This window comes from Filicampus tigris, chromosome 11 (genome assembly GCF_054856515.1).
Source record: "Filicampus tigris isolate MCC_2025a chromosome 11, RoL_Ftig_1.0, whole genome shotgun sequence".
In the NCBI taxonomy this organism is placed as follows: domain Eukaryota; kingdom Metazoa; phylum Chordata; class Actinopteri; order Syngnathiformes; family Syngnathidae; genus Filicampus; species Filicampus tigris.
This window is the reverse complement of record NC_141227.1, coordinates 16241656-16254729: the sequence shown is the minus strand read 5'-3', so window position 1 is coordinate 16254729 and position 13074 is coordinate 16241656.

Sequence of the window (13074 nt, the reverse complement as noted above, 5' to 3'; positions counted from 1 at the left end):
ACAGGTATTGTCTTTCATGGTTTTTCATGAAACAATGCATCCTCACGCCGAAATTGTTTTGTATTTTCACGTTAATGTGATGTCTATATTGCGGAAACACCATTCAAGTAAAATTAAGAAAATTCAACAAAAAAGGACATAAGTCTTTTTCACAGGACAGCGACTTTATACTGCCGTGCTTTGATTTTGCAGGCCTGATTTTTGACGGAATGTTATGCAGCTGACCGGGAGGCTTGTCATTGCGTTGATTTGTTAAGAACATTGAAATTGTGGGATACACCTTGCCTTCTCTTGAACAATTTCTACTCAAAATGGAAAAAAAAGAAGGCAAGAAAAAAATTATTCAAGAACAACAACTCCCTTCACTCCCATCCTCACTATACAGGCCATCAAGAGCCTTCAATAAAAAAAAAAAAAATTAAAAAGTGAAATATATCTTTTTCATTAGTCCTTATGTATTTCACACTGTTTTTGTATGTAAAGATATTGTTAGTCTCCATAAAATGTATTTTTTGTTAGTATTTTTGTGTGTCTGGAACAGATGAATTTGGATTTTGGGAAATATTGCTTTGGATTTGGTAGGATTTGGTTTTAGTCGCACATTCTGGAACAGGTCATGTGCACTACGTCGTGAATATGTCGTGATTTCAGTTCACTTGTTGTGCGCTTCAGTTGTGTTAGTGCACGCGTGCCCACACGCACACGCAGTGCACTCCATGTTGTTGTTGTTACTAACACAGTTCAGCCTCCAGCCCAGCACGTTCTCCCTCTCAGGAGGGACGACTTCTCATCTCCTTCTTGTTTGCCATCATGTCCTATACTCCCTCTCTCCCTCTGCCTCTCTTTCCCTCCCTCGGCTTGCTCTCAACACGCTGACCTCTGTGCCGGCTAATCGCGGCGGTCATTCAGCGGCCATTTGTCAGCGGAGTGTAAGGTCCGCGCTTATCTGCTGGCCTCCATCTTGCTTCCTGCGGCGGGCGGTGAATTTGGTACCTGGGACTTACCCGACTTAATCCACCTCTTGACACCACCGCTATCATGTTGCAGTTATACAAAGTATCAATGCTATGCAATAAGATTATATAACAGCACGCGACTATTCCGTGTAAATCATCTGGAGCGGTTTGGGACGAATATTGGAATGTAGGTTGTAAATCAGTCAGTCCGTATGTTGAGCCACTGGCGTCCTCCCTGTACCGACACATCGGCCGGCCTCCTCGCCTCATCTTCTCCCTGAAGTGCCGACGGCGGCAAAACTACCAGAGAGGCCTGAGGCGGGAGGACAAGACGGGTGGAGAAAGAGAAAGACGGATGAAGAGGGGCAGCGGGGGCACGGCGTGCTGCTCAAAGAGAAATCTCGCGACAGGCAACAAAGGAAATGTGACGGGTAGATGCGTGGAGTTAGCCTCCTCTTCAGTTAGGGTTTCAAAGTAGGGTTTCAAGACAGGGGAAAGGGTTTCGAGTGGGCATTATGGTTTTAACTTGAGGTTTCAAACCTGGGTTAGGTTTTCAATCAAGGGTTTGTGTTTCAAATTAGGGTTTCAAATTAAGGTTAAGGTTTCAAATCAGGGTTTCAAACCAGGATTAGGATTTCAAATTAGGGTTTGAGTATCAAATTGAGGTTTTAGTGCTACATTAGGTTTTCAATCTAGGGTTCAGGTTTCAAATTAATGTTTCAAGCCAGGGTTAGTTAGGATTTCAGGGTAGGATTTGAACAACTGTTAGCATTTCAAATTGAGGTTTCAAGTTGGGGTTTTAAACCAGGGGTAGGGTATCAAAGTAGGGTTACAAGTCATTGTTAGGGTTTTAAATGAGAGTTACGGTTTCAAGTTAAGGTTTCAAGACAGGGCTAGGTTTACATAAAAGGGTTAAGGCTTCAAGATGGGGTTCAAACAACAGGGCTTCAAATTGTAGTTTCAAGTCGGGGTTAGTGTTCCAAAATAGGGTTTCAAGACAGAGTTTGAGTTTCAAGTCAGGGTTAAGGATTTCAAACAAATGCTAGGGTTTCAAAGTGGGTTTTCAAACTAGGGTCAGGGGTTCAAATTGAGGTTCAACTTGGGTTTAAAAAACAGTTATGTTTTTAAACAATCAAAATATTTTCAAATTAGGGTTTCAACTTTCAAGCCTTGGCTCGTGTTTGAACAAGAATCCAGGTTTCAAGCCAGGGTTAGAGTTTCAAGCTATGGTCATTTTTCAATGGGGGTTTCGGGCCTCTGCTTGGGTTTTAAACGATGACTGGGGTTTCAAATAAGGGTGAGAGTTACAAATTAGGGTTTCAAGCCAAGTCTGGTTTGATGCCAGGATAAGAGTTTTAAACTTTTGGGTTAGGTTTTGAAAGTAGGCTTTTAAACCAGGGTTAGGGTTTAATGGTGCGATTAAAACAATGGTTATGGTATGAAATCGAGGTTTCAAGCTGGGGTTGGGGACTCAAACACGTGTTGGTTGGTTCGAGTATTTCATCCCCAAGCAATTTGACTGAGTGTTTTGATGATCCTGCTTTTTGATCCCCTGGCAGAAAAGTACGTTTAGCCTCCTTGGTCGCAACACTCACGCAGATTACCACTCAGAACATGCAAGAACATGATTGATTTTGACTCATTTCAACCCCGAGCAATCTGATTGGACACCGAGTAAAGTGTTTTGAGGTCACAACGTGTCATTGTTACCGTCTGCTAACGAGCTCGCCTTTGATCTCCTGGCAGAAAAGCGCACTTAGCCTCCTCTTCACGAAGATTCCCAAGAACACTATTGATTTTGACACCTTTCTAACCACATCAACAGAGTAAAAATCACGCATGGGCGCTAGCTACATGCTATCTATTAGCTGAGCATCGGCGTACATGCTAATCCATTTGAATTAAACCGGGGTTACGCAACCAGTTGCATGTGTGGCTCTGCAGTTTGGCTGCCATTCCAAATGTGCAACAAGTGAATATTATCAAAAAAGCAAAGATTTTACGGCCAATAAAAATGTAAGCTGTATTTCACGTGATCTCAATCTAGATCTAGCGAACAACTGCTAAAACAGCACACAGTGGATACAAAAAGTCTACACACCCCTGCTAAATTGCCTGTGGGGTCTACTGGCGGTCATGAACCACTGAATGCCAAAACAGAAGGAGAAAACAAACAGTATGAATTGCCCCAAAAAAAGAACTACTGAAACGTGGCTAAATTACACACACCATAAACATGGCAGACATCCGACAGTGCTCTCCACCAACATGGCCGATATGTCAAAACAGACCGTCCGCAAACACAGCCGAAAGCACCTCCTCCTTTGTCTTGTCTGCCGTCTTAACCAGCACGCCACTCGTGAGGATATGATGGGATGTCGTAACCGCGGGAGACGGGCTTTCCTCCTGTGCTGCAACCCGTTGCTAATCGTTGCCTCATTCTGGTTCTGAGGGAAAGTCAGCATTTTAGCTACTGTTGCTCCATCCACCCCCACCGCCCCTCCAGTGTCAGTTATATGGCGAGTACTCCCAACGTCTGCAGAGTATTGGCACAAAAGAGTCCCGAGAGCGGCCGAGTGGAGGAGAAAGTCTGGCGTGTGATCAAAAAGTCTGACAATGCTTTACTGTGGGGAGATTAGCATCAGTGAGGAAAGGAATGGCTTTGGGCAAGGGGATCAAGTGAATCAATGTGGGGGAGGGGAAAAAAAACAGCTGAGGGAAGAAAGAAGCTAGAAGGTAGTTAAGAGCCAGACCAGAAGCTCTAAATCATGTGCGACGACACCAAGGTGGCTCGAGGGGGACGCTGGACGCTTGCATCAGTCTTGCTTCATGAAGGCCAAACTGACGCTTGATACAAACTCACATCATTCCCAGACGGACATCTCTGGCTCGTTTTTCTTCCCTCCCCCTCTATCTTAAAACAAAAAAAAAAGAAAAAGAAGTGCAATGTTAACTACTGTATGGATACAATTGTTTGACTAATATTTCTATTACATTTTTAATGAAAAAATATTAACAATCAATAAATGCATCTTGATTAACCAATTTTAGACAAACCAATGTAACAAATGTTACATGACTCGGTCGTATTAAAGAACGGATTAGGCCAGATGTGATGGATGGAAGATAGATAGATAGATAGATAGATAGATAGATAGATAGATAGATAGATAGATAGATAGATAGATAGATAGATAGATAGATAGATAGATAGATAGATAGGATTTAAAGCGTTATTTTTTAATCGCATTAATCTCATTTTTAATCTCTTACTACTGTTTCTGTATAATGATGAGATAAGTTTTGATGCATGGGGCTTGTGCTTGAGTTGTTGGGGGGTGTAAAAAACAATGGTTAATGTCACACCTTGAAGCGGACACTGATTGGCTGACATTGTGTTTGGCATAACCTAATGGGCTCCTATTTTAGGTGGAAGGGAAAGTTCAGGAGCAGAGATAAGACGTGAAAATGGAGGAGCATGTGAGAGTTGTTGGTCTGAGAAATTTTCTCAGCAATTTTTAAGTGAGATTAAAAAATAGATTGATTAGATCAATTAATTACAGATCATGATTAATTAATCACTCTTTTTTTTTTTAATCTATTGACAGCCCTATTCATTACATTACAGAGTAAATTGCTAGTTTGTGGATTAAGAAACTTTGAAAGAAAGAAAACAGACTTAATCACGTGGTTACGAAGCTGGCTCTGTTCTGGACGCCAAATGGACTCCAAAGAGGAAGTGGCGACAGCGGGGAAGTTAGGCAAGCTGACATCCATCATGGACAGCACTTTCCACCCCCTTGTACTCCACTGCAGAGTCCCTCAGCAGCTCCCCCCGTACCAGACTTTTACACCATAGGTGCAGGAAGAAACACTACTACAGGTTGTTCCTGCCCACAGCAATAAGACTGTTCAATTGCAAAAAAAAAAAAATAACCATATAACACACACATAAAATACAAAAATACACACTTTAAAATTCTCTGTACAATTCAAAGCCAAGATAAACACAATGTTGATGTGTCTTTCAACTTGATGCTATTTGTAAGTAACATTTTCCCTCTCACCAACTTTATTTTGATAATACTTTCTCTTTTCAGAATATTGTATATTATCACTTGCTGCTGTAACCAGTGAATTTCCCCACTGCGGGATCAATAAAGTCTTCGTAACAACCTGACATGACCATACGTGCATCTCGGGCCTCACCAAAATACAGTATAAATGCTTGGTTCTTTGTCCCATCCCAGACTGTAAACACCTCCTAAACACGACAACATCAGCTGTTTTGCGCCTTTAAAACCTTTAATTAGGTTGAGTTAAAGCCACTATAGAAGACTGTAAACGCACACACACATTCACACCGACTAACTCTCAAGAGGGTCTCAAGTCGCACATACAAGACACCAAAGACACAAACACAAACACACATGAATAGACGCCAGTGGGCCTGTTAAATACCTGTCAGAATGCCCAGAAGACACACACACGCACACGCACACACACACACACACACACGATGATTTGACCAAAGAAGGAGGGTTAGCGGTGTGTGTTTGTGCATGCGTAGGTGTGTGTGTCATCAGACCTGGAAGATGGCGAGAACCCCAACACCACCCTGCCTATCCCCCCTCTACACACACACACACACACACACACGAACACACACAGATGGCGCAAAGAACCAGAGCAGAGCAATCTGAAATGCAATCCCCATGGTCTTATAACACCACGCACACGCACACGCGCGCACACAGCCACACACACACACACGTACACGCATGCACGCACACACAACACACATGCTCAGGTGGGCAAACCAGCGGTCCCTGATTTCTCATTACTGCAGATGGATAGATGGGGGCAAGCAGGGAGGGTTGGAATTGAAGAGGAGATAGAAAGGAAAAAGAGGTGGCAAAAGTACTCATACTCTGTACTTAAGTAGAATCACGGATACTTGTGTAAAACTAGACTTTAGTAAAAGGAGATGTAGTCATTCAACCTAAGTGGTAAGTCTAGTTGCCGCGCCATGCTGGGCGTTCCGGCGGACCGATTTCGTTTTATTTACACGCCAACGCACCAAACAATCTGGTGACAGAAATTAGACTAGACCTTCGACCAGCTAAAAGCATGTCTAAGTTGTGGCGCAGGTGGTGTAACGCAATTTGGGTGGCTTTGATCGAAGCGCAGGCAGACAGATTATGCGCTCTACTATGTGTGGAGGATGTCATCATATCTAATTCAGAAGTATGACAACATCATACATCGAACCTTCTAATTCCTTGTTGAAATAAATTCATTAAATGCATTACTATTCTCATTACATATTTTTTTAAAGCTCAATGTCAAAGACGCCACTAGTAGTTTCAAGGAAACGAGTGGAGCCACTTTCACTGGCCAGAAAGTAAGTCAGCTGCGTTCACTCCCACAAAGGCGCAAAAACCCCTTTCTAACTGCGCCCATCTAAGAAAACAACAAAAGGAAGAAAACTCCACCTACACGCACAGGCAGATTTCACAAATAGGATGCTTCATATTTAATGCGTTTATGGTCAGATTAATAGTGGAAAAAGTTTGGAAAGGATTTATCTCGGCATCATTTTTTAAAAATAAATAAATAAAATGCAGTAAAGTACAAACAAAATAATAATTTAAAAAAATTACTTAACTCCAGTAAAAATCTCGCATTGGGTCTATTTTGAAGAAAGAAGGCAGGAGAGTTTGAGGCGGCTGTTCAGCCAATCAGAGAAAGACGTTCCTTTCATCGATCCGAGGGGCTCAATCGGCCGTGAAAAAACATCGATGATAAGTCACGGATTGACGTGTCGGGGGCTCCGAGGGGTTTGCGTGTGGAAAGCGTTCACAAACCACATCACGTCCACATTTTCTCCCTTTCCTCCTCATCCTCTTTGCTATCACACTGCCTTGTTTATATTTTTTTCTCTCTCTTATCTGCTGTCAGGCAGGAAAACAGCCATTTGGGGTCCTGCCGACACCAATTTCCGCCACCGCACACACACACGCACGCACACTCCAATTCCCCCTGCCACCCTGCACTGTCTAATATAGCTCTCAACACAATCTCACATTATCCTCTCATCCTTCCTTCTCCATAACGTTAGTCCTCCCTTTCTTCCTTCACTGGTGAGAAGTGACCAAGTACAAATACATCATTACTGTAGTGAAGTATACCTTCTTTTTTTCAGTTATTTGTACTTCAATATTTATTTTTCTATTAACTATTTACTTTTACTCCCTACATTTGGAAACAGATATCTGTACTTTTCATTCATTATGTTGTCAAAATAGTCTTGTTTTTCAACCTCCGTGAGTGACACTGCAAGTGAGATCTTGATTCGTTTATTGATTGAGATCTTGGGGGCTTATCAGATAAGAAAAAAAACGGGACAGCAGAGGCTTGGAGAAACTGCAGAAATTCTTTTGTAACCTTGGCCAGATCTGTGCCTTGCCACAATTCTGTCTCTGATGTCTTTGGGCAGTTCCTTCGACTTCTTGATTCTCATTTGCTCTGACATGCACTGTGAGCTGCAAGGTCTTATATAGACAGGTGTGTGCCTTCCCTAATCAAGTCCAATCAGTTTAATTAAACACATCTGAACTCCAATAAAGGAGCAGAACCATCTCAAGGAGGATCAGAAGAAATACAGCATGTGAGTTAAAGATGAAGGTCGCTGCAAAGGGTCTGAATACTTATGACGATATGATATTTCAGGGTCTCTTTTTTTTTTTTTTTTTACATACATTTGCAAAAATGTCTAAATTTCAGTTTTTTTCTGTCAAAATGGGGTACTGAGCGTGCTTTAATAAGAAATAAAATTAACTTTTTTGATTTTGGCAAATGGCTGCAATGACACAGAAAGTGAAAACAAAATCAAGGGGTCTCAATACTTTCCGTACCCTTGATCATTTTCCAAGGGTCTTTTCTAAATCTTATCAAAGTCTTCTGATTCAGTTGTTGACATTTGCTAATTTAGCTTTTTTTTCCTTACTCAGATGATTACAATAGCAACGTTATGGAACGCATTGTTTTGCTAGCATAAGCAAAAGTCAAGCCGACACTAGCTAGCGCTTGACTGAAAAACGTGACATACTGTGATTTTTTCTTACCAGTATGAGCACTACTTAAATTAACACAAGTGGGAAACTACAATAATGTTTTCCCCTTTGTGACATTTGCAAGCCGGTGGCAAAAAAAAAAAAATCATGTTTGCTTTTAAATATTTCAGAGTATGTACTTTTTCCCATCCATCCACTTTCTGTACTGCTTGTATTTGAAGTACAGGAGTTTAATCCGTACTACTTTTAGTATTTGTACTTCTACTCAAGTACATAGTGCGGTGTTGAGTTTCCCAGATAGTTATGAAAACATGCATGCATTACTAAAACAAGCATGATGGATTTGTTGACTCTAAATGCCTTTGATGTTTATGAACATAATACATTATATGTGTATTATGTCTAAAAAAAACATAAGACGCTATGTTAATTGAAAGCTCTTAATTGTCCTCTATTTGGGGTTGAGTTGTTACAAGACTAAATCATCTTTGATGTCTACAAAAAAACACGTAAATTGCGTTCTTTGCTGACTAAACGACCTTGATGTTTACACAAAAAACGAAATTAGGTTCTCTGAAGACGAAATCAAAATATTGTAATCATTGCCTGCCTCTCATTACAAAAACCCTCCTAAACATTTTCGATTATGAATGGAGTGTTTTGGATGTGCAGGTGCGTTCCCGTAATGGTGTCATTCCACCTAAACGTGAGAGTTAAACGATGGCGTGGCCCTCTTAACGGTGCCTCATTTTCATTCCTCTTGAGTGAAAGAAAGAGGTGAAGGACCCGTTCATCTTTTTTTTTTTCTCTTCTTCTCTGTGCTCAGCCACTCACATCGAAAAGGCTGCACGGTGAATCAGCACTTAAAGGCATTGCTGCAGACATGGACGGCAGCAAAGCAGTGCATTGACACCGATGGAGGCCACAGGTCGAGTGGGAGTGTGAAAAGAAACGCTCGAGTTGAAGAGAGCAGCGCTTCTCAGTCCTCCTCGGTCCATTCACTGCTCACTAGTTTAATTGGAAATGTTCTCACACAAAAGATGACTCTCATTTTTTTTTTTTTTTGTTAAATGCTAAATGGTCCCACTTGCTTGATGTTGTCATCCATAGCTAGTTGATGGGATACTTCAAAGCACCTGTTCCTGTAGAGTCATTAATGACTGGAACTGTTTAGAATCCAAACAAATCTAAAAGCTTGGTAGGGTAGCCCTTGAGGATCTTAACCAGGAGTCTTCAATCCTGTTCCCCGAGGATCGGTGTCCTACCTGTTTTCCATCTGTCCCTGCTGCGACACACACCTGATTCAAATAATCAGGATCGTTATCCAGCTTCTGCAGACCTTTGGTGAATATCTGTAGCAGGGAGAGATGGAAAACAGGCAGGACACCGGCCCTCGAGGAACAGGATTGAAGACTCCTGGTTTAGATCCTCAAGGGCTACCCTACCAAGCTTTTTGACCAAGTACCTTGGTCTAAGCCAGGGTTCACCAAGTCCGGTCCACAAGGGCACCTATCCTGAATGTTTTTCATCTCTCCCCGCTACAACACACCTGATTGAAATGATCAGCTCATCAGCAAGCTTAGCAGAAGCCTGATAAGGATACAGATCATTTGAAACAGGTGTGTTGCAGCAGGGAGAGATGGAAAACATGCAGGATAGGTGCCCTTGAGGACCGGACTTCTAAGCACTTTTTGTACAAGTACTTTTGTAAAGGTGTCAACCTCCAAGGTTGAGCTACAATGGCTCCCAGGCGCAGCAATAAATTCATCATGTTGCATATAAACTGTTTCATTCCTTACATTCCAATTATGTTCTTACATTTTTATGACGTACCAAATTAAAGAGCAGTATATTTCTTAGTATTATTTCTTTTCTGGCGAAGGTGGAACGGATTAATGACCTTTCAATTCATGTCGATGGGGAAAGATGATTTGAGAGTGTTTTGAGTAATAAACGTGGTCACAGAATGAATTAAACCCTGTGATCAAAATACCACATTATTCACTTATGTTAGCTTGCTAGAGATGGACAGAAAATAAAATTAGAAGACGCAAAGCACAAACAAGACTTCCATTTGTGCATCGCCACTGTCATTGTCGAGGTTGCCTCAAGGTAGGGGTCGTCACGCTCCGAGTTGTCGCACAAACCGACCAGAGCGTTTAGTGGTCGAGGAGGACGGATCACTGGATGTAAGTGGGTCATGCATCCACTCTGATTGACAGGAGGAGGAGGAGATGGAGGTGGTGGAGGTGAAGAGGAGGGAGGGGGGAGTAAAGGTGAAGTGACAGCATGAGGCTTTCAAGGCTTCGGGAGGGGGTGAAGGTTGACAGAGAAAACCTGCAGGGGCTGAAAAAGCGGCTTAAGATGGAAAGGTGACGGCAGCACTCGGGGTGGACAAGTGGGTGAGTGAGAGAAAAAATGACAGAAAGGGGCTACGGGGGCCGAGGGGAGGGGCTATGAGGGGAAGGAACCGGGCGCAGGTGGGAGGAGAAGGATGGAGAATAGGTCACGGGAAAATGTTGCAGGGAGGAAAATGTTAGCGGTGAGGGCAAAGCAAAGAGAGGGCGGAGATGTTTCAACTCCAGCTGCGTCTTGTTTGTATGCGGGGCGGGGAGGCCTCCCAGGGCGACCACCCCGTCGTAGCGCTGCCTGCTCCGAGGCCTCTCCCTGAGTGCAACCTTTCCAACGGGCCTCTTGTCAGTCAGCGCAGCTTCTTCCGCGCGCCGCCACGAGGAACGCTCGTCTTCTTTTGTGCTTGCTGACTGACGCCTGGGATGACTTCTTCAGACACATCCGGTGTGAAAGTCGTCAAAGACTCTCAGAACAAGGGCAGGACATCAGAAAGTTGATACCGTCCAATTGAACCGTATCACACGCTATGTATTAAGATACGTGTGGAATCATCTTTTATTGGAGAGATGCACACCCCTGACTGTGGTGTCGTGATGTTTAGCACATTAAAATGCTATTCGGTGCTCCCCTTCTGTTCCCCCCAAAAATCCAGTAATAGGAGAATTTATGAATTCCGAATCACAAATGTATCGGAGGTTCACTGTAATTCAGAGTTTGACTAGAACCTTCAAGACACAAGTGCTTTTTGTCCAAGTAGTTTTATGTATTACTTTCGTCCAATTACAGTGGACTCCCACGGAGGATATGGACCGGGCCCAGCTGCGAATAGTGAAAATCTGTGCTTAAGTGAGATAACTGCATTGAAAAACAAGCTTCTAGTGCTAGCTGCTATAGGTTTGTCACTTGCGATCAACAGGTAGAGTATATCTTCTTATAAATTTCTCCATTGTCATTTTATGCTCTAAGCCTAGTAGAAGTGAGAATTTAAGCTCAACTGAGCGAGAGGGAGAACTTCTTCGAGCTCTCTTAAGATTGTTTTTGCCCAAATGGCACTCTATTTCTTCTGACTTTTTGCACCCTTTGATTTATTTTGTTCCAACTAATGAAATCATGCTGCAACCTGATGCGGTTGCACACAAACGTTCAAGTTAATCCTACAAAACATCCAATTTATTGTATGTACCGCTGTTTGTGTTTAGAATAAACTGTACAACCTGAGGTTTTTATAGACACTTACGAAGATTTGGTCTTCAAAAAATCCAATGTACTTTGTAAACATCAAAGACAATGTAGAAACTTGGAAGACAATTATTCCTTAGAGTGTGTTGTTGTAAAAAGCAAATGAAAGCGCTGCAGGCTGTGTTGGCCCTCAGGTAAACAGTTGTGTTGTTTTTTCTCTTTGAAATGGACTCGCAAGCGGAACATAAATCCCAATCACGACACGACGTCACACAGGACCGCGGGTTTGTCAAGGGTTTGTTCTCTGCGGGCCTCAAAGCCGGAAAATGACTTACACCTCGACCTGAAGGATTATAAATAAAGCGATGGAATGAAGACCCATTCTGAGGACTCGCACCCGCAGCCGGATGCGCGAGGCAGATCTTTCACCCACTGAACCGTCTTGCCCATCCACAGGCTCCCTTTTTTTTTTTTTTTAATAAAGCGCCCGTACAGCACTGCAGGTACCAGAGGCCCGCAGGTAAACAGCTAATGAAATCCCTTTCTCCCTCTCCGACTAAATCATCTAAATAGCAAGCAGCACCTCAGGCGCCCAAGCAGACAGATGGCAGAGAACCAGTCGGAGTCATAGAGGGGGGCAGCCGGTGGTGCGACGGTGGGGTGATTCAGTTTGAGAATGATGTCGTCGAGATGCACCAAGAGTTCCAGTTTTAACTCGAGAGATTATCGCCATAATTTAACCGTTGATTAAAGTGGATTTACGTGATTCCAAAATGACCTCAACAAGAATCAGTTTCGATTGTCTGTTCAATTTGGATAGAAAATGAATGAATGAATGTCAAACATTTCCCTGAGGAACTCCTCTAAAAAAATATATGTCTGACTACTTTTTGATACTTTAGATGGACGGACGCCCGTTTAAAAATAGAGGTGGGCCGACCTATAGAGAGGTACGATTTTTTTCCCCCCCTGAAAAAAAAGGCGAATGACGGACCACGGAAGGGTACCCACGCTGCAGACGGATGACGAATAACGGACGCTCAATTTTTAGTAATTTGCCCAGCTCGGCATACATACATCCGGGAATTACAGATAGGAGTAGTGCTCAAATTATACAGAAAATAAATGGACTTCAAACATTTCCCTGAGGAACGCCACTACAAAAAAGTGACTACTTTTTGACACTTTGGATGAATGAAACAACCTTACTGTTGTTTCTTTTTGTCCATCCACCTACCCGGGAGGTGAAGGAGGTTTTTTTTTTTCCCCAAATTGAACAGAAAATGAATGGACCCCAAACATTTCTCTGAGGAACCCCACTTTGCTGATTGTTACTTTGGGTGGCTGTTGGAACTTTCCAGTTCAAAATCATGTGTCATACAAACCCACTTTTATGGATCTACTGTATATGGTCCACGGTCATGCTGGAAATGAAAAGGACTTTCACAAACTGTTCCCACAAAGTTTAAAGCATGCAATTGTCCAAAATGGCTTGACAAAATAAACACACA